We start from the raw sequence: 22,620 nt of genomic DNA on the forward strand, positions 1-22,620 counted from the left end.
CTAAAAGTAGGGAGAGGTGGGCGGGTGTTCCGAATGCACGTGCTGAAAGAGAAAGCTCTGGGTCACGTGCATGGGCATAAATAGGTCCCTCAAACTGTTTGGACTGCGTCCCATTGGCCAGATTGCACCCAGCTTCGAGGGGCCTACCAATCGGGTGTTGTGGCTGTCCAAACATACCCACCCAAAACACAGGGTGTTGGTTGTCCAGAACTTACCGCAATACGTGCCCTCTTTAAGGGAGGACCTGATTTTTGGTGAGAGATGGTCATAACTAAGCACAAAATACATATGTGGTCACTTGAGTTCTGAATATGTCTATAGGTTTGCCTACAATATGCATAGAGAGGTTTCCCAATCCTTCTCCAGCACCTCAGTCTGGATCTGGAAAGAGGTCTCCTCCTCCACAGAAGTTTGGCACTAGCTTTAACATGCAGTCAAATATGGTGGACTCCCTTGCCTGTACGTCCATCCCTAGAAATAAAAATGAAGCAGAGTTGGGGGTACACTGGGTGGACTGCAATTTTTGGTGCCGGGTTTTGTTTAATTTTTTTTTTTTTTTTTTTTTGCAATGAATTAAATGAATGCATTCAAAATTGAAGCCCTAGGTCAAAGCCTAATTTGCACTGACGTGATAAACCTGTGTCTGAGCTGTGCCACTCCAGTCTGTAGGCAGGGCCCACAAAACTGAAAGCTCCTCTGTGCAACAACAAACAAGCAAAATCCCTGCTTATAGAAAACTAGCTTGTTAGGTTAGCAGTTTGATGGTTGCTTACATCATTTTGGCTATAATGGTCTGACACACACATATAAACTCATGCATGCATGCAAACTCTTTAGATGGTAGTGTGAAATTACTTTGAGTACTTCAAAATGTAAAAAATCCTTCCAGTAGCACCTTAGAGAACAACTAAGTTTGTTAATTGGTATGAGCTTTCGTGTGCATGCACACTTCTTCAGATACCTTCTTCAGAAGTGTGCATGCACATGAAAGTTCATACCAATAACAAACTTAGTTGGTCTCAAAGGTGCTACTGGAAGGATTTTTTTAATTTTGTTTCGACTATGGCAGACCAACATGGCTACCTACCTGTAACTAGAACTATGGAAGGCACCACATTGAGCTGCATAAAATGGAAGTCAGGTATCTGAAGAAGTGCGCATGCACATGTAAGCTCATACCAATAACAAACTGAGTTGCTCTCTAAGGTGCTACTGGAAGGATTTTTTTTATTTTGTTCCAACTACGGCAGACAAACATGGCTACCTACCTGTAACTTCAAAATGTAGTAAGCCAGCTCTACTATGTGGAGTGGGCCTTCTTTTCATTCTGCTGATTGGGACTCTGGACTTCTGCCCCAAAATCCTGCCCTGATGGCATCAATTTCACAGAGAAATCTGGGCTAGATCTCTTTTCTTCCAAGATCCCTTGACACCAATATTTTTTCCTACCCATGTGTGAAACAAGGGCAAGGAATCGAGCAACAGACCAGAGCTACGACCAGACTAATAATGGTCATGTTCTGAAATGGTTTGGAGTGGCATCAATAGAGGGTCTTGCACCGAACCATTTGTACTTATTCAAACACAGGCAATTTTGATTCCCTTTTCCTTCTTTCTCCAGTGTTGGGAGGTACACTCACAGCTCTTGCAATCCTGGCATATAATTAAACCCAAGAGCTTCCTTTCTTAGGGTATCAACGAACTCTAAAATGCTGTAATTTTCCTCTTCTTTGTAATGTACTGCAAGGTTACAATAATGATAGGAACTCTGAGCAAAGCCACTTATCCCTGATGCCTCCCACCCTGCAGCAACCATGTTGGAGTTGACAGTAATTGACACAGAAAGCATCCAGCATCTTCTAGGCTGATCCAAGAAGAACTAGTTATGAATATGAACCTCAAGACAGTATTGAGCTTTGACAAAACCTTGCTTCTAAGTACTTCGAGTAATTGCCGTGATTCTTAACAGTTTTTGAAATGCACCTTGTACTTCAGAGTTTTTATGTTCCTGATGTTGTAACTTGATAAAACCATTAACCTTTCCACTCTTTCCTTTCTGATCCATTCAAATGATATACAGAATAATGCTTGTGATTTATGAAGTTTAGTGAATTATTATTTGTAGAACGCTTTGAAGTTGAAAGCCTAGATATCAAGGCTAGGCAGTGTTACAATAGCACAAAGCACCAATCTCTAAGATTTCAAAAAGCGTTTCTCTGAATATGTATTAAACGAGGCTCACTTCTAACATAATTGATTTCCAACAAAGTCACACTTCTGCATAGGGAAAAATTACATGAACTTTGCATTGATTGGTGCAAATGATAATCACCACACACATATAAGCCCACTTCTCTGTGCATACACTGAATGTGTGAATGATGATCAGTTAGGGAAGCTTGAATAATTTGTTCTTTGCCAATTCCAATAGGAAGCAACCTGATCCACAACTTCTAATGTTTCAGATATTTGGGCCATGAGTTGTTTAGGGCTTTCAATACTAGTGTGAACTAACTGTACGTTCCACATAAATACAAACCCAATGGTGGTTTGGCATTCACTCTATTCCTTCAGAATTATAAATGTGCTCTTGCATGCGCACACATGACAATTAGGTAAGACGGAAGGAAATCTCTTTGTTAGGATATGACAGCTATTTAGTCATTTGCCCTTGCCAACTTGACGTTGATATATTTTCAAGTAATCATGAATACACACTAAGATACTAGCTCTGCCTACTTGATTTTCATTACTTCGGAAATGAGGCTCAGTTTCAAAAATCAATAATTCAATAATATTGGCCCTTTCACTTTCTCCTATAGTTTGTGGATCAATGACACTTGGTGACTATGTCAGCGTTGCAACATAATTAGTTCAATTAGCCACTGAATACTACTGTTGATCAACAACAACACCAAAATTCGTACCTACATCGGCACTCATAATCATTTCATTGAAGCTTCTGTGGAAGATGCTCTCAGTTGATAACGCTCAACACTCTGCAACACTTTTCAGCAATACTGATCTCTAAGCTGTTGAGGAATTAAATAAAGTGTTTGATGTTGTCAGAGCTGCTTCCAGATCCTAGCTCACAGAGGATCACGCTAGCCAGCGATCATTAAATAAAAGTCTTTATTGAGTTACAGTTTCCATTCTCAAGCTGCTGCGTGCAACTCTACGTCTCATGGTTAGATCGGCGAAGCTCCATCTGAGTCTCCGCCCCTTGTACACCAACTTAATATCCTAGCCTTGCTCCACCTTTTCCGCCTGACTGTTCTTCTCTGGGTCCCTCTGCCCCCCGGGGTCTCTACCTTCCGGGATTCCTCTGACGCTGACGCTGACCCCCCTGACTCTTCTCCCTCCTTTCGGCGGGCTTTAGGACCTGGCTCCCTTTCCGGGCTGCCTACTGCGCCACCTTCCTGTGCATTTGAACTTGGCACGCGCGCCCAACCTTCCACCTTCCGTCTGACCGTTTCTTCGCTCCCCGATGGAGGTGTGGCCACTCCTGACTCGTGCCCTCCCCCCTGTTGTGAGCTGCCAGCGCTTGATCCCTGGCGCCCTTCCTCTTCCCTGCTCTCTGGCGGTGACGCTGGTCCTGATTTCCAACTGCTCCCCTCTGAGTCCCCTCTGGCTCTATCTTCCTGGGGTGTCCCCCTAGGCTCCCCCCTTGCCCTGGCCACTGGTGCTCCTTTCTGTGAATCTTCTGATTCACTGGAAAGACTCGGAGATCTCGGGTCGTCGTCATCGCTCATCTTTTCTTCTGCCTCCTCTCCCTCGCTCTCTGTTTCCTCCCTTGCCCTTGCCTCTGCTCCTGAACCCCTGACATCCATCCCCCCCTCGAAGCCCCCTCTTCCCCCCTCCCCTCCTTCCGGTGCGGGATCTGGGTGCTGCCGTGTCAGGGGGACGAATGTCGGATACAGTTCGCTTCCCGTGGCGGGCCGCCATCCGAAGTCTTCCGGTTCTTCCTCCCTGCTCTCGTTGACGACGGTCACCTCCGCTTCCATCTCTGTGCCGCTGTGCTCGAAACCCGGGTCGTCCCCGAAAACGTCCATGTCCGTCTCTCCCTCGTTGCCTTCTGGAGACGTTGCTCGTCCTGGACCCTCCAGCCACCTTCTGCGGAACTGCTCCTCTGGTCGATCATCCCACCAATACGAGGGTTCTGAAGCAGATCCCGAGGGTGACCCCTCCGGGGAACGGGCGTCTCGTGTCGGTTCCTCGTCCGAGTCGAACCCCCGGAACGTGCTGGCTGAAAGCGTGGGCGTGAAAAGCCAGTCGTCGAAAAAGTCTGCTGGCATTGGCCTATGTGGGAAGAGGGCATGAAACTCTTCTTTGAGCAGAGGTTCGTCTAAAGCGTAGCCCGGCACCCAGCTGTTGGCACTGGCCGGGGTGCCCTCCTTGGCGAGAAGGTATTCTACCCCCTCTTCCCCCCATCTGGAGTCCAAAATCTCCGTGACTTCGTTGAAGCGCTCCTCCTGTGCCACTCCCCCTTGCCCGGTTCTCTCTCGGAGCGGACCCGGTGCCGTTCCTGGTTCCTGAAACCTGTGAGGTGCCTTGTAGGGAGTGAGCACCGATCTGTGGAACACCGGATGCATTCTGGAACCCTCCGGAAGAGCCAGCCTGAAAGCCACCGGGTTGACCCGTTCGTCGACTTGGTAGGGCCCCAGTTGTTTATGCCCTAGTTTCTTCTTCGCCAACGACCTGGCCGGCACTGCGTGGGCTGCTAACCAGACCCAGTCTCCCACATGGATCTCTTCGCCAACCCTTCTGTGTTTGTCCGCTTGTACCTTGTATGTGTGTTTAGCCAGCTCCAAGTGCCGCCGCAGCTGATCGTGGACCTCCTGCAACTCCGACGCGAACGCATCTGCTGTCTGCGGCTCCCCCTCCCCCATTCTTTCCAGTCCCGGGAAGGTTCTGGGGTGCCTCCCGTTGTTGGCGAAGAACGGCGTGACCCCCGTGGACACGTGCTTCGTGTTGTTGTAGGCGAACTCGGCGAGAGGCAGGTAATCCACCCACGTCGCAGGCTGTTGATTCGCATAACATCTCAGGTACTGCTGCATGATGGCATTGACCCGCTCCGCTTGCCCGTTGGTCTGCGGGTGTCTAGCCGACGCCAGGTTGATCTTGACGTTCAGGAAGCCCATCAGCCTCTGCCAGAAGTTCGAGATGAACTGTCGCCCTCGGTCGGACAGAATAGACCGCGGCAGACCGTGAACCTTGAACACGTGGTCTATGAACAGTTTGGCGGTTTGTTCCGCCGTGGCCACCTTCGCACACGGAATGAAATGTGCCATCTTGGAGAACAAGTCCACCACCACCAGCACAGCCGTCTTTCCCCTCGAGCTGGGCAGATCCGTGACAAAGTCCAGGGCCACTCTCTCCCATGGTTCGAACGGAGTTTGCAGCGGTTCCAGCAGTCCGGCCGGCGGTCTGTGCACTGGTTTGGCCCTCTGGCAGGTGTCACACCTCGCCACGTAGTCCGCGACTTCCCCTCTCATTCCGGGCCACCAGAAGTCTCTGGCTACTAATTCCACCGTCTTCTCCTTGCCAAAGTGCCCGGCAGTGGGCGCGTCGTGCAGCTGCTGCAGTACCTTGGCGCGAAGTTCGTCTCCCGGCACGTAGATGGCCCCTTTACGGATGAGCAAACCATCTCGCAGCTGGAACTCGTCGGTCGCTGCCGTGCCCCTGTGCACCTCTGCCATCTTTGCTTGCGCGAAGGAGTCATCCTGCAACGCTCGTCGCACCGCATCCAGGTCAACTGTCGCCGCCGCGCACGCCCACACTGTCGGTGCGAAGATGTGCATGGCGGCCGCTGGCGTTGCCTCCTCTAGATACTGTGGCTTACGGGAGAGAGCATCCGCCATGATGTTGGTGTCCCCCGGGACATACTCTATTCGGAAGTCGAAATTCGCAAAGAACTCAGCCCAACGTATCTGCCTCTGGTTCAGGAACTGTGCCGTGCGCCAGTGCTCTAGATTCTTGTGGTCCGTGCAGACCTGCACCGTGTGCTTGGCGCCGATCAGGAAGTGCCTCCACGCTTTGAACGCTGCATGAATGGCCAGCAACTCCCTGTCCCAGATGGTGTAGTTCTGTTCGGACTTGCTGAGCTTCCTTGAGTAAAACGCTCCCGGCCTCCAAACCCCCTGCGGGTCTTTCTGCAGCAGGACTGCTCCCACGGCTCTGTCCGAAGCGTCTGTCTCCACCCTCATCGGCCTGCTGGGGTTGACATGAAGCAGCTGCTCTTCCGACGCGAAGAGACGCTTGAGTGCCTGAAAGGACTGCTCCGCCTGCTCTGTCCAGATGAACTTCTTTTTCTTGGAGCTGAGTGTGTCCGTGATGGCCGCTGTCTCCATCGCAAAGCCTTTGATAAACTTGTGATAGAAGTTCGCGAAGCCGACAAACCGTTGGACCTCCTTCCGGTTGCGTGGGCTTTTCCAATCCAACACTGCTCGGACCTTGGCGCTGTCCATGGCGAGCCCGTTATCAGACAACTTGTAGCCCAGGAAATCCACCTCCGTCACGTCGAATTGGCACTTCTCCAGCTTGGCGTAAAGCCTATGTTGCTGTAGCCTGCTCAGCACTTCCTTGACGTGTCTGTCATGCTCCTGCTGCGATTCCGAAAAGATCAGGATGTCATCCAAGAAACAGACGCACGTCTTGTAGAGGAGCCCCGCCAACACGTGATGCATGAAAGCTTGAAAAACGTGGGAGCCATTTTGCAATCCAAAAGGCATAACTCTATATTCGTAGGTGCCCAGGGGCGTGAACATGGCTGTCTTCCACTCATCTCCCTCCCGCATGCGAATGAGGTTGTATGCCCCTCGCAGGTCCAACTTGGTGAACACTCTGCCCTTCCGTACCTTTGCGAGGAGGTCGTCGATTCGGGGCATGGGGAAGTCCGATGGCTTGGTCACACTGTTCAAGATGCGAAAGTCCACTACAAGTCTTTTTTGGGGCGTGTCCCGCTTCTTAACAAAGAATACCGGACTGCCCCCCGCTGCCTTGGACTCTCGGATGAAACCGCGCTCCAAATTATGATCTATGAACTCTTTGAGTTCCTGCAGTTCGTCCTCAGACATGGAATACAGCTTCCCTTTGGGCAGCGCCGCCCCCGGCAGCAGGTCAATTTTGCAGTCATATGGTCTGTGGGGGGGTAGCCTGTCTGCCTCCTTCTCGCAGAAAACCTCCAAAAATTCTGCGTACTTGTGGGGAACCGCTTGCAGCGTGCCTAGCTGCAGCTGCGACTCCTCTTCCCCTCCTTCCTGCCTGGGCACGATGCAGTGTTCAGCGCAAAAGGAAGAGCCGAAGGTCAGCTGCCTCTGGTACCAAGCCAGCGTCGGGCTGTGCTTGTCCAGCCAACTCATGCCCAATACAATGGGCGTGTCCGATAGTTGAGTGACATTGAAGCTGATGATTTCCCTGTGATTCCCAAGTCGCATCACCATTGGTGGCGTCTGCTTCACCACTTGCCCCCCTAGCAGCTCCCTGCCATCCACCGTGACAACCTGCAGGGGCAGCGTGGCAGGCAGCAACTGTATAGCGTGCCGGTCGACAAAGTCCTGCCCTATAAAGTCCGCATTGCTTCCGGAGTCAATGGTGATTGGCACGTCCATGGTGATTCCATTGGGCAGCTGGAGCGACGCGGTGAGCCTCACTACCGGTTTGGGCGGGAGGGGGTCCATGGGCTGTACAATCTCTGGGGACTGCTTCACTGACACGTCTGGTTGGGCCCCAGTGCCTCTTCCTCCAACCAGACTCCGTCGTTTCCCTGCTGTGGTTGTCCTTGCTGCGTTGCTGCAGTTACCATTGCTGAGGCTGCAGTGTGCTTGTGGAGCCTCTGGGGACACTCTTTCGCCATATGCTGTGGATCATCGCAGATGTAACACTTCCTGTTCCCTCTAGGAGGCTTCGCTTTCACTGCTGCCGGTGCTAGGGCTCTGGCTGCTGACTGAGCCCTTGCACCTCCAACCTCCATAGGTTCCGCTCCTCCTCCTGGCGGAGGCGTGGATTGCGCACGCGCTGCTTCTCTGGGAAGGAAGGAGGAGCCCCTGGCTGGTTCGCGCCCTCCACGCCCTTCGTCCCTGCTCCACGGACGTCCTTCCAGCCGCACCCCCACCGCCAGCGCCCTCTGAACGATCTCCTGCGTGGTCCGGGGTCTCTCCCCCCTCGCAATTTCATCTTTAACCGAGCCGTGCAATCCCTCCCAAAACAGGTCTCTTACAGGAGCCGAATCTCTGTCCCATTCCAGGGCACTGACCAAAGCGAAAAAGCGGGCATGGTACTGCCTTACGCTGGCCCTCCCTTGCTTCAGTCCATGTATCTGCTGCCGAGCAAGATCCACGTCAATGCTTGATAAAAAGCACCCATCCATCGCTTTAATAAAGGCATCCGCATTCTGGAGCGCCGGATCCTTATCTCTCCACAAATTGCGCAGCCATGCTTTAGCATCTCCATGCAAATGGGACATGATGAATCCCACCTTCTCTTGCTCATCTCTAAAGTCTTTGTTCAGCAGTTGCAGTGCACACATTACATCTGCTCTAAAGTTGGGGTACTGTTGCAAATTCCCATCGAAGTGAGAGACCAGACCGCCTGTTCGTCTCCCCAACCCAATCCCCTCCGGTTTGGGTGTCAGTTGCCCTTGCTTCGTAAGCACTTCCAACCTGACCTGGAGATCCCTGTAGGCGGCAGCTGCGTCCTCCTCTCTCTTCCTGGATGCAAGAGCCTCGGCATTCAGTCGTGTCACTGCTTCTCTGAGTTCCGCTATCTGCTGTTCGGCCGTCATGTTGTCTGCCGTTCGTGAGCTCGCTAGTAGGCACCCGCTTTCTCTCCTCTCCGCGAGGACGTAGATGCCCACAATTCAGGGATGGAGCTTACTGTCAGAGCTGCTTCCAGATCCTAGCTCACAGAGGATCACGCTAGCCAGCGATCATTAAATAAAAGTCTTTATTGAGTTACAGTTTCCATTCTCAAGCTGCTGCGTGCAACTCTACGTCTCATGGTTAGATCGGCGAAGCTCCATCTGAGTCTCCGCCCCTTGTACACCAACTTAATATCCTAGCCTTGCTCCACCTTTTCCGCCTGACTGTTCTTCTCTGGGTCCCTCTGCCCCCCGGGGTCTCTACCTTCCGGGATTCCTCTGACGCTGACGCTGACCCCCCTGACTCTTCTCCCTCCTTTCGGCGGGCTTTAGGACCTGGCTCCCTTTCCGGGCTGCCTACTGCGCCACCTTCCTGTGCATTTGAACTTGGCACGCGCGCCCAACCTTCCACCTTCCGTCTGACCGTTTCTTCGCTCCCCGATGGAGGTGTGGCCACTCCTGACTCGTGCCCTCCCCCCTGTTGTGAGCTGCCAGCGCTTGATCCCTGGCGCCCTTCCTCTTCCCTGCTCTCTGGCGGTGACGCTGGTCCTGATTTCCAACTGCTCCCCTCTGAGTCCCCTCTGGCTCTATCTTCCTGGGGTGTCCCCCTAGGCTCCCCCCTTGCCCTGGCCACTGGTGCTCCTTTCTGTGAATCTTCTGATTCACTGGAAAGACTCGGAGATCTCGGGTCGTCGTCATCGCTCATCTTTTCTTCTGCCTCCTCTCCCTCGCTCTCTGTTTCCTCCCTTGCCCTTGCCTCTGCTCCTGAACCCCTGACAGATGTGTTGTTGCCCTTTTTTATTTTACTCTTATAGGCATTTGGATAACATTTTGTACCTAGTGGCTGATGGCCTTATTGGAATCTTTGATTTTGCTTTTTTTGGTATGTAACGGGGTGAGCTCCCGTTGCTCGGTCCCTGCTCCTGCCCACCTAGCAGTTCGAAAGCATGTCAAAGTGCAAGTAGATAAATAGGTACCGCTCCGGCGGGAAGGTAAACGGCGTTTCCGTGAGCTGCTCTGGTTCGCCAGGAGCGGCTTAGTCATGCTGGCCACATGACCCGGAAGCTGTACGCCGGCTCCCTCGGCCAATAAAGCGAGATGAGTGCCACAACCCCAGAGTCGGCCACGACTGGACTTAACTGTCTGGGGTCCCTTTACCTTTAAAAGCTCAGTAAGGGATAGAAGGCAGAGCTGGTTTTCAGAGTATCTCAGCTGCTGCTATGATTAAGGGGGGGCACTGTTTCTCACTGAGATTACATGGGGTTTCCTCCTCTTGTGTTACCAGGCAATATCTTTGGAAGAGGCAGGGCAGCGGGCCACTTAAATGAGTCAGTCACCCCCAGAGGCGGCCTCCATTTCCTTGTGGTTTTTGGATGAATTTGCATCTTCCTTTGACAGTATAAGGTAAACCCTGAAGACAAAGCAGACCCATATAAAGCCATCCACCGCCTAGTGTGATTTTCAAATTAATCCCCAGCTTTTCTAGTTATAAACGAACAAAGAACAGACAAATGTCACCTTTGGTTATGGTGGGTTCCTTGGAAGTCCCACGCTATCTGATCCCTCTGCTCTTTCTCACTGAGAACAAAGTATCATCATTATAATGTAGCAATTTTGTGATGTCTCATCATTTTTATATATATATATATATTTTAAAAAAGCACACACACCAGTTTTCACTTTTTATTTTAAAAGCTTGGCTTCCCTGCTGCTTTCCGAAATAGTAACATAGCTGGAAGATGCACCATAGCGGAAGCAAAGGAAAGAGACCCAATGCAGCTTGATCTCAAAGGAAAAAGAGTATGTAATAAAGATGCTCTTTCAGAAATAACAAAAGCTTTGCTTGTAATGATCATGGGGAAGAGAAATTCATATGTATGCTGATATTTTTTAACGTTAAAATAATAATATAGCAATCCACAAAAAAAGTTGTTCCATAGAGGTGACCATATTGCATGTTTGATCTTTACTATTCATTCCCCAATCGTCCTCTCCCTTCCAATGTTGTCCTTACAACGTTGACCTTCTAAAAATGTTCCTTGTTGTTAAATAACTCCATACTTACCACCAGACGTTCACATCATTCATGCCTGCATACACAGCACAAAATAGAAAATAAAATGAGCAGGGAGGTTAAGCCAGAGGGGGAAAGCAAAGGGAGGGAGGGACTCCAGCATCCCGGTGCCTAGGCTGGGTTGCTGCTATCTTTCCATTTACACAATTAACAAATCAAATTACAGCAAAATTTTGCAGTGTGGAGTAGTTCTCTTTCAGGGTTACAGCAAGCAAGCCATGTTTTCCCCTATCCCCCCAAGATATTTCATTTTAGTCACCTCCTCAAAAATAAAAATAGTCAAATAGTATTGCATGACTACTGGGAATGCTTAGATCTTGTGTGTGTGTGTGTGTGTGTGTGTGTGTGTGTGTGTAGAGCCGTCTTTTCCATACAGCTTAGTGGTGCATTGTGCCAGGGCGCCAGCCTCTATGGGGCACCCCAGCGAGTGGGGGAGCTGCCTGGTTTTGCCGGTGGCCTCCCCTTCACCTGCACGCCTGCCAGCTGCGCCCTGTCAACCATATGGCTGGCGGGCGTGCAGCTTGCCTCCCAAGCCTCCGCGGGAAGAGATCAATCCCCGCAGAGGCTTAGGATGGAAGCTGCCCCCCCCCCATGGCTAGCAGTGTGTAGCTCCCCCCCCCCACTATCCATGGTAATTTGGGGGCGCTGGGTGGATATTTGCACCCCAGTGCCGCATCTGCTAAAGACATCCCTCTGTGTGTGTGTGTTCCCCCTGCTATTTTAAAAAACACGTTGCTGCTGCTGACAAGGGTGTGGCGATCACACACAGGGCCCCTGGACGTTTGACGGTCTATTGACCCTGTGCCGCCACTGCAATTGCTTTTTCCGCTGCCACCACCCTGTATCTCACGGGGACACACGGAGTCCAGTCAGTTGTTAACATAAACAAATAATCAAATTTATTTTTAAATGCAGGAACAAGCTTATGGTTACAGTTAATTTTTCTCTTGTCAGTTTCTTATTCTTAGTTCCTAACAACTCCAAACTGATTATTCCAACTACCTATCTGACTTCACCTAACAATTCCTCTCACTCTCTCACAATACAACTCTACCAACCCACACCTAAACCTCCCTCTTCCTTCTTCAACTCCCAAACCTCAACTCTCAACTCCCAAACCTCAACTCAACTCCCAAACCTCAACCCTCAACTCCCAAACCTCAACTCAACTAACTTTCAAAACCTCCCACTCTAACTTTTATTCCCCTCTTGCATTCTCACTGGCCAATGACATCACACCTATTTTAACCCTTTCCTTATGACCCATCCTAGGAAGCAAATGCCACAAAGGGTGATTTAACAATCTGCACAAGTGATAGTTAAATATGAAGAGTGGAATCAGGCTCCTAAGAGTCCTGCAAGTTTCTCCCTCCTACAGTCGATTTGTGTGAGCAGCTTTATTTAATCCCAATAAATCATGGAACTGGATTTATCACATAGCCATGGTCTCTGTCATCCCCGTTGTTTTCATCTGGAAATCTGGGAATTCCCCCCCAAGCATTCAGACGTCACTTAACTGGAGATGCTGTTATTTTGACTAAATAAGATGGAAGCGAAGGCACAGAAAAAACTCAGTATGGAAGCCAAATGGCCGAAATATTGGGAAATTCTGGAACAAGATGGAGACAGAATAAAATTGCAGAGCTTTGAAAAATTGAAAAATAAAGTGCGAGATTGGCTCCATTATTATCAAATAATGGAGGCATACAATTTGGACAAAAAAGTTGGTTTCCAGGTGGAAAAATCAAAATTGGAAACAGAATTGTTAGATCCAAAAATTAAGAATTTGTCAAGAATGTATAACTTGCTGTTGAAATGGAACACTCAGGATGAAACGGTGAAATCAGCTATGATTGAATGGGCACAAGATGTTGGACATAACATAATGATGGCCGACTGGGAACAGTTATGGACCACAGGTATGAAATTCACGGCATGTAATACCTTAAGAGAAAATTTAATGAAAATGATTTATAGGTGGTACATGACACCAGTCAAGCTTGCAAAAATTTATCATTTGCCTGACAATAAATGTTGGAAGTGTAATGAGACTGAAGGTACATTCTTTCACCTTTGGAGGACATGCCCAAGGATTAAGACATTCCGGGAGATGATTTATAATGAAATGAAAAAGGTATTCAAATATACCTTCCTGAAGAAACCAGAGGCCTTTCTCCTGGGCATGGTCGGCCAATTGGTGCCAAAGAAGGATAGAACTTTTTTTATCTATGCAACAACAGCAGCAAGGATACTTATCGCGAAATATTGGAAGACACAAGATTTACCCACCCGGGAAGAATGGCAGATGAAGTTGATGGACTATATGGAACTGGCGGAAATGACTGGCAGAATCCGAGACCAGGGAGAAGAGTCGGCGGAAGAAGATTGGAAAAAGTTTAAAGACTATTTACAGAAATACTGTAAAATTAATGAATGTTAGAAAAATGTTGGAATGAAGTTATATAGCTTTAGTAGAAATGTTATAAGGAATTAAGTATAAATAGACTAATAGAGTATTAAAGAAAAAAATAAGGTTAGAATGTGTTAAGATAATTATAGGATAGAAAACAGAGGAAGATGGAAAGGAATTGCTGAAACAATTAACAGAAGCGGAATACAAAAAGGGAGGTGTGAGGAGGTCGTGGAAAGAAGTGAATGAAAGATGGGATAATGAAATTGTTTTATTTATTTTATTGTTTTTGTTTTGTTTTGCTAGTTTAATGTGTTTAATGTGTCAATCTTATGTAGTGTTTTTGCATTGTATTGTATTGTTTTTGTAGTGTTTAGATTGTTGGAAAAGTAATAAATATTATTTTAAAAAAAAATTTTTTACTAAATAAGGTTCCATACTTGAAAATGGATTCACCATTAGCCAGTGGTGGTTGGTAGGCAGGTGGAGAGTTCAACAGAAAGTGGAAACATAGCCACTGTCTAGCAAAGCCAAGTAATTCTGCTTTTGTCCTAATCCTACTCACTGCTGAGTTCTACAAAGAGCACATGTTTATGAAGTTTTTAGTGTTCTGCAGTTCCCCTCAGGTTTGTTTTAAATCACAACTGGCCATATTACTTCAGTAAAGAAACAACTCATACCTGTCCATTCTGAAGTAACTCTCAGAACATCTAATTGGGCTTGTATCCAGGTGTAGAGGATCGCAGCCTAAAGGCATTTAATAAATAGCATTGTTTGGATTGTGTAGTGCTAAACTGATGTACAAGGCACTTCTCTCTTTCACTCAGATAACTGAAGACACACAATTATAAGTGTGATCATATATTACAGTTTTCAATTACTGATAAGATTTCAATAATCTGACCTTGCGTTTCGTCTCTTGCAGCATAATTTTATGCATGTTTACTCAACAGCACACATTCGTCCCATAGAACACAGAAGAGGCTTTGCTTTGGAGTAAACAAGCATAAAATTGAACTGCAAAACTATAGATAATATGGTGGTGTCATGATAAATATATATGCCATGATCCCGAGGACTGTCTGCAGGTTACTCCAGCTCTGTTCACAGAATACATGCTGTATATTTTCTTGTGAAGATGAGTGCATTTCTTATTCAGTAGCTTTATGTGTAAATCTATATTTTCCTCCTCACACAAAACAGTTGCTTTCAGTTCATTTGCTTTAAGAAGTTCAATTCTTATTGATTTAACCAGAAAAGCAGAAACGATGTTTGAGTCCAATTTCCCACCCTGCGAAAACAACAGTGGCCTGGTTACTTTCCTTGCTATTTGATGCCCATGAATATCTTCCTGTTACCACGGATGGTACTACATTTTGTAATTACTTGGCTCATAATATGATTAGGTCATAACGCTAGACTGATATCCAAATCAAGACCCCCTCGCCTCAAAGTGGTTTCCTAGCTCTGAATAGCTAGCGAGGTTTTGTGCATGCCGAGTCTGTATTCCACAGATCGTGTGCCCAAACCCATCAGTTGTTTCCTGTGAACTTCCTTATTCTTGATGAAATCCTCATAGATTGTTTTGAAACTTGTGCCAGCTGATTGAAATGGGAATGTAATTACAGGTAAAAGACCTTGCTGCCTGAATAAATATTCACATTGCTATGCCATTCCTAGCCTCAAAATTACATGCTGGAAACCACACAGCTTTCTCATGGTGCCTGTAAAGAATGACACAATCAGCCCCCCTACCCCCCAACCTATTGATTATATGAGGTGATTTTTGCAACATGCTTACTTTATTTTTCCGCTGGAATGTTAGGAAGCAGATCTCCCATGATTTGATAGCTCTGGTTACAACCATACATGCCTGTCAAAGATCAGGCTGAGGAGTACAACTCTGGTGAGGAATGGTGGGAGCCTCCCCCTGCTCATGGCCAGGATCCTGACACTCCACAAGAGCAGTGGAGTAGTGTTGACTTGGAACAATGGTTCGCTGAGGGGCACAGCTCGGAAGACAATAGTTGGGCAGAACTGGGAGGTGGAAGCAAGAAGAACGGGAAGAGAGTGAGCTAGCAGACTCTCTCTCACTGGAAGATGTGCAGCTGCTCAGTCCCAAGGCTAGGAGATTAGATAAGGTGGCTGTGTAAAAGTCTCAATGGTTGAGAGATCAGGTGGCTAGGAGATGAAAGGGCAGAAGTGACTAGAGGGAAGTGGGCGGAACCTTAATTGGGAGCACCTGTACTCTGAGAACGGCCGCTTGTTCTTTTGCTGTGTTCATTAAGCAGTTCTGTTAGTGGTAAGAGACTGCTTTCTCTTTGTACTGCTTTTCTACGGCCAAGGGGGGGGGGGGGAGGGAGCTGAGCCCCTGAAGCCTGACAATGCTTCACCCAGTCCTAATATGCTCCATCCTGTCCTATTCATCACTATGGGAATGGTGTTAGGTTTCTGTTATGCCACTGTGCAGTTCTTGGAGTCACAAGACTCTGTTGACATTCCAGACTGTTGGAAGTCTCACGGGAGACGGATGTTGATGTTACTGGCTTCCTGTTTCTTTGTCTTGTTGTTTTCTATCTCTCACAGAGAGCAGACACATATTCTTTTCTGTCTTGCGTAGTTAGAAATAAAGTAGCAATGTAGCACATATTTCTGGCTCCTTCTGCTGCTGTCTGGGTACTCTGCACAATGGAGAGCGTGCCTGAAGTCTCGTTCAAAGGCTTAGGTCATTAATCACCGTTGAAGGAGAGCCTGGATGGGTTCTGAAGATACGGCCGGAGGAGTAGCCAGTACAGCTCGGTCGTACGGAGGCTTCAACAATTGGGTAGTGGGATTCTCTGGCTTGAGTGACCCCCCTCCTTTTGTGTGTGTTTGGCATTTCCCCTTGGTAGGGTAGGGTTCATTTTCCAAGCAGTTTGCCCGCATGCCAGTACCATAAGGGCAGGCGCTCACAGTTTCCTCGGGTGTGTGAATGTGTTTTGTGCCTGTACATCCCCATCTCTGTTTTCCTCCCTGAAGATATAGCAAGGAACTTTTCCTCCAGCAGCCCATTCCTTCCCAGCTTGATGCACGGAAACGTTTATTCACTGTTTTTCAATGCATGATCATCCTGCCACTCACCCACCTTTCCTTCTTAGGAGCATTTTTCATGGCTTGGCTACTCAGGCAAATGCTGCCTTGTTCAATCAGGCTTCTGCAAGTTCTGCTGAATAATCAGGTGTATCCAGTGTATCACCCCAGAAACTGCAAAAGTAACATGCATTGCTCAACAAAGTTTATTAGTAACATTTTAAGGTAGGTCTCACCAACATGGCCTCTGAGGGTGCCAGTAAGCCTCCTTACTTTAGGTACGGTAAAGGACCCCTGGATGGTTAAGTCCAGTCAAAGGTGACTATGGGGTTGCAGTGCTCATCTCGCTTTCAGGCTGAGGGAGCCAGGCTGAGGGAGCCAGCTTTCTGGGTCATGTGGCCAGCATGACTAAACCGCTTCTGGAGCAACGGAACACCGTGGCGGAAACCAGAGCGCACAGAAATGCGGTTTACTTTCCCACCCAATGGTACCTATTTATCTATTTACTGGTGTGCTTTTGAACTGCTAGGTCGGCAGGAGCTGGGACAGAGTGACAGGAGCTCAGCCTGTCATGGGGATGAGGAGCGGGTGGCACTGTGGTCTAAACCACTGAGCCTTTGGGGCTTGCTGATCGGAAGGTCGGCGGTTCGAATCCCCATGACAGAGTGAGCTCCCATTGCTCTGTCTCAGCTTTTGCCAGCCTAGCAGTTAGAAAGCACACCAGTGCAAGTAGATAAATAGGTACCACTGTGGCGGGAAGGTAAACGGCATCTCTGTGCGCTCATTTGTGTTCACCTGCACAATACTGCATACCAGGGATAGGGAACCAGTGGACTTCCATTTGCTGTTGTCACAGGTTTCCCATCCCTGTGGTATAGAATCATGGAGACCAGCAAGGGCTAGCAGCAAGTTTTATAAACAGCAAAGAAAAGTATAATAAGAACACAAGGATGGAGAGGAATCCAGAGGCTCAGTTGCCCAGGTGAAGCCTATGTCCTACCTACTTGGGAAAAAAAACTTGTAGATGCCTGTGAAAGAATTCTTCCCAGAGATTAGACTGAGCCCAGTGCCAAATACATGATAGTGCCTTTGAGACACCATGTGAGCCTCTTCTTGCGTGCAGTTTAATCCATGTAATCAAAGTCTGTCGTTATTTCAGAAACAGTCCAGTGTGGCTGAGAACAGAGAAGCAGGAAGATAATTGATTCTGAAGGTGAAAGAACTGGAACAAAAGATTACAGGGGGGGAAATAGCACAGCCTAAAAGCAAGCACTCCCTGTCTGCTGAAGGCTTTAAAATTTCTTTTGTTGTAATGGCCCAAATGTTCTCTCCGACGTGTTTTTGGTGTCATTGGATGGTGTTTGTTTTTCAATGGCTAGAGGGCTTCAATGTCTCCAGTTACTGAAGAGTTAATGTTGTTATCCTATAAACAGTGACTTGACAATAAGCCCCATTAAATTCGGTGGGACTTACTTCCAAGTATATATGCACAGATCCAAGCTCTAAAAATTATTTTGGAGTCATACCACGTCTTGTTTCCTTGCTTCTGTGACTCCTTTATTTTACAAACCACAGTGACATCAAAAGCTAAGAATTCTCTCTCCCCATGTAAAAGTATTTTTTTGGGAGTGGGGATAGCAGAACAGACAGGTAAAGCAATTTTTGAACATTTTTTAATACACACCAAAAAAAAGCCTTTCCCACACCCACGAAAAAATGTCAAAGTTGAAAATTGTACTTGAACTATCTTTAAAATTTTCATTACTGGGTTTAATGCCTATTTAAAAGAGGGAAATGGTTACAAGGTTTAGGGTCCTTCCATGCTAAGCATTTAAAGTGGTATAGTTGCTGGAAGTTTATTTTTGACATGCTTCCACATAATACCATTATTCAGCTAGCATTCTAGGATATTGTACTCAAAAATGCTTCTTTTACAACAGTAAAAAAAGAGAAAAATCTGACTTTTGTGAAGGATCCAGAGTGGACCCCCAATATTTTCATTAGAAGGCATTTGTACATAAGTGTAGCCAGGGGCTCGGAAATAGATAGAAATGCGTAACTAACTGACCAATTGCATTGCAGATAATTCAGTTCTGCCCCCCTAACATAAGGTCTACTCCCCCTAACATAAATCCAGGCTACACAGGAGGTGGAAGTGGCAGAAATGGTTTAGGAGATATCAGGCTCATGCCTCTTCCCTCTGACCAGTGAGAGTTGTCAGTTTGTGATCTCAGTTCAAAGGAGAAATGTGGCAGACTGTCAGGGACCATGCTGAGGAGGGGTGCACTGAAGAAGAATGGTGGGAGCCCCCCCCCTTGACCCTGATCCTGAAACTTCCCAGGAGCAGGAGGACAGTATAGATTTGGAACAGTGGTTTGCAGAGGGACACAGTTCAGAAGGCAGAAGCTGGGAAATAACAGATTCACAGTCTCTGGACAGCAATCCCGCCCCATCCCCAAAGACAAGAGGAGCTCAGAGGATGTTAGAACAGAAAGTGCAGAGGTTACCAACTCAGATTACAAGATGTAGGAGTGATTAGGAGGGACGGAGGGTTGTGTGGACCTTAATTGGGAGCACCAGCATTCTAGGTAAACACTTTCTTTTGTGTCTCACTGTGTTTATTAAAGAAACTAACTGGTAAGAATTTCCTTTTGTTTGATCTGCTTATTACTGCCACAGGGGAGGAAGCCTATGACACAGATAGAGACACGTCCTTCAAGGTGGGTATGGGAGGGGAGGAGAAGGAGAGAGCCAGGGCAGGATGGCAGGGGCGCGAGCAGGGCAAGGGCAGTGGGAAGGGACTGTGGCAGCTGCTCTTGTGGTGTGGTGTGCAGAGCTGGCAGGTATCCATGGCCACGGCACGTGTAAATGGGGTGTCAAGTACTGGCAGGACTTTGGGGAGCAGGAAGAGGATCCCGGCAAAGGGTGCAGCTGGAAGGGGGTCACATGGGAACAAGCTGGGGATGGGAAAGGAAAGGTAGCACTCACAGGGTGACAGAGGATGATGAAAGCCAAGCAGTGGGACCCCTCGCCAGAGCCCGAGAGCCCCCCGTCCCTAAGAACACAGCGAGTCCTAAGACATAGGGAACAGTGGGTAGAGCACTCTGTGAAGCAGAGGCAAGCCAGGGCCTGCAGCCTAGTTCACTAGCTGTCCAGGTGGGGAAGGAGGCATGTGATTCTTCAGCTGGGGCAAGCTGAGAGCAGGTGAGGGTCACATGCCCCATGAAGCCCAGATACTGCCATCGATAGGCACAGTACCAGAAGGCAGCAGAGCAGAGCTGAGGTGTTGTGTTTGCTCAATGTGATGTCCACAGTGAGGGACATCGCCAGGGTTTCTCCTTGGACCTTCATGGTCTTCTACTTCAGGATTGACTCTGGGCTGTATCCTGACTACTGAACTTCTATCTTGGCTTACTTGGACTGATCCCAGACTGTGTTTCCTTATCTTTGGACTTTGCTTGTGTGGACTTGGAACTTCGCCTTGACACACTGTCTGTCTGTCTGTCAGGTAGGCCAGGGGATCAGGACACGGAGGTGGGGGGGTGGAAGCACCCATAGGCACCCACAGTATTTGGGTTTTTTGTGGGAGCCTGAGCACCCAGAGTCCCAGGGAGTTGGTGCCTAGGCTTCAATTGCTATACAGTCATACCTTGGGTTACAGATGCTTTGGGTTGCGTGTTTTCAGGTTGTGCACCGCGCCAAACCCGGAAATACCGGAACAGGTTATGTCTGGGTTTCTGTGCTCGTGCTTTGCGCATGTGCAGAAGCGCCGAATCGCAACCTGCGCGTGTGCAGATGCGGCGCTGCGGGTTGCGAACGCTGCGGTTGCGAACGTGCCTCCCGCATGGATCACGTTCGCAACCCGAGCGTCCACTGTATAAAGATAACAAATAGCTCTTCTGTCATTTTCTAAGTAAAAAACCTGTCATGTGCAGGATTTTGTTTCCTTTTAACTACTTAGCCACAATTGATCCCAAACATGACATATTATGGGAACCGCCCCAAGCCATAAACCAATTCTCAAGTCAACCCTAGACTGTTTGGTTCAAGATGAAAATGGATCTGGATAGTAGGAAACAATACTGATCCATTTTCAAGGGGTTCATTTCTGAGATGTACAGAGTAACATTATCATGCTAACTCTGGGTTAACTGTGGGGTAGATTTTGGTGGGTCAGCATCTCTTGGGAATTAATAAAACTAGCATCAATCTAAATTGCAAATAGTTTTGAACAACTGATGCCCAATGTTGCATTTTATTTTCAGAGGGGAGAAGGATGGGGAGTAGTCATTTTCTCTGTAGTTTCTCCCTGTTTTCTAAATATAGACACAAAAGCTACAGAAGCATGTCATGTTATTAGACAAGAGGGAGATGATCAGTACAATGGTTCTGTCTGCTGCCCTGCATTCTTCTTATCACAAATGTTACTTACTGCCCCAACACGGAGACCTTGAATAAAGAGTGAAGAGGTCATACAATTGCCAGAGAAGAGGAAGACATTTTCAGCAGAGACTAAAGCAACTACTAGAAATCTGGGAATAGACTTGTCTTATTCATTCAGTGGGATCATTTTTATTCTATACATATCTAAGTAGACTTGATTAATTTTGCTTATTTTTGATTGGACCATAAAAGAAAATGCATTTTGTGTGGTATTTTCACCAATACAAGCATTTATAATGAAGACGAGTCTGAAAACTCAAAGCATTTCCATCTATCCCCTGCCTCACCTGTAGGCACGTATCAATTTGGGAAATTAATGTGTAGGAAAATTGAGGCTCAAGGAAGACTAGGGAGGGTGGAGTGCTGTGATATAATAGTCACCTGTGCATGCTGTTATTAAACCTATGTATTTATTCCATTTCATTTACTAATCCAGTCCTTAAGGGCGGGGTCTCCATCCACAAGTCAAATGACCTCTATCATGAATAACACGTCTCCAGTAATACAGTCTGTTGTTTGTAGAGATCATATACATTAATAAGTCGTAGCAAAGTACTGTACAAAGTTGAAGCAATGGAAATGAACGTTTGAAATTTCTTCGATGAATGCATGGCTCAGCTGCTTAATGCCTTTGAATGTAGGCTTTATACATTTACAAAGATATTCAATTTGTTTTAAAATGGCATTTGCTAAACCTTTCATTGCCTTCAGAGGACATGAATAAAGATCACGTCTAGATAAGATACCTTATTACAGGGAAGGCTATGTTTTAGGTTAATCTAATAAATTTAACAAAAGCACAATACTGTTCATCTCTGACTAGATTCACATTTCACTCTCAATAAATTGCAAATGTAATATATAAATGCTCTTTGACTTTGTAATGAAAAACTTCATCCCTATAGGTATACAAAAAAATGAATGTGGCAAATTCATGGATTTTTCCTTCTAATCTATTTTCTTTCTATGTTAATGCTATATTTCAGCATTCTACAGATTTACTGATTATCAGGTCGCTGCTGCTTCATGTCTAACAATCTACATCCATAAATATAAGCCCGCAAAAGCACTGAGCAGAGGCAGCTTACACTGCCTTATTTTTGTACCAGGTAAAATGAAACATCCCACTTGAGTAGGCAAGCGTTTGGTTTTTATTATAGCCGCGCTTGCGACAAAGAAGCATTTCAACATTTTAAATTTGGAAAATAATGCAGAGAGGGCCTGATTCTGCTTTGAGTTAGTGAGGTGATGGGTGCCTTGACTAGGGAGTGGGGGAAAGCAGGAAAGAGGTGTAGGGGGCAGCAGCAAACTGGTGACAAAAATTAAACAGGCAAAACCTTGGCAGTGGTAGACTTGGGTAGTATGGCGCCCTGTGTGAGCCCAAAATTTGGCACCCACCCCATCCCCTCTCTGCCTTCCCAAAAGGTAGATCAGGAGGCATCCGGCTTCAGGATGGAAGCACAAGGCAGGGGCATATGAAGGGAAGGGCGGAGGGCATAGCTGTCAACGTTTCCCTTTTGAAAAGGGAAATTCCCTTATTCTGAATAGGATTCCTCGCAAGAAAAGGGAAAAGTTGACAGTTATGGCAGAGGGGGCGTTCCGCCCTGGGTACCACTCTGGGGGTGTGTGACAAGATGGCCTGCTGCCTCCCCCCAGCTGTAGAGTGGCCAAGGGCGCGCATGCAGTCAGTATGGGTGTTGCTCGCACGCCATCCATACAGGCATCCATACGGACTGCCTCTCGCACGGCGACCATACGGGCTGCCAT

At 47.5% G+C, this 22,620-nt stretch overlaps 1 long non-coding RNA gene across 1 annotated transcript in view; it reads right to left on the reverse strand.

Annotated features, from left to right (window-relative positions):
- Positions 1-12,212, reverse strand: part of LOC308458380 — a 164,223-nt gene extending 152,011 nt beyond the window's left edge. Inside the window, exons 1-2 of the long non-coding RNA XR_013977316.1 lie at positions 12,091-12,212; positions 11,792-12,050 (exon numbers count right to left, since the gene is read on the reverse strand). This is a non-coding gene — a long non-coding RNA (uncharacterized lncRNA). The remainder of the gene's footprint in view (positions 1-11,791; positions 12,051-12,090) is intronic.
- Positions 12,213-22,620: the final 10,408 nt, after the last annotated feature.

Source organism: Podarcis pityusensis, assembly GCF_964106645.2.
Source record: "Podarcis pityusensis genome assembly, chromosome: 11".
Taxonomy (NCBI): domain Eukaryota; kingdom Metazoa; phylum Chordata; class Lepidosauria; order Squamata; family Lacertidae; genus Podarcis; species Podarcis pityusensis.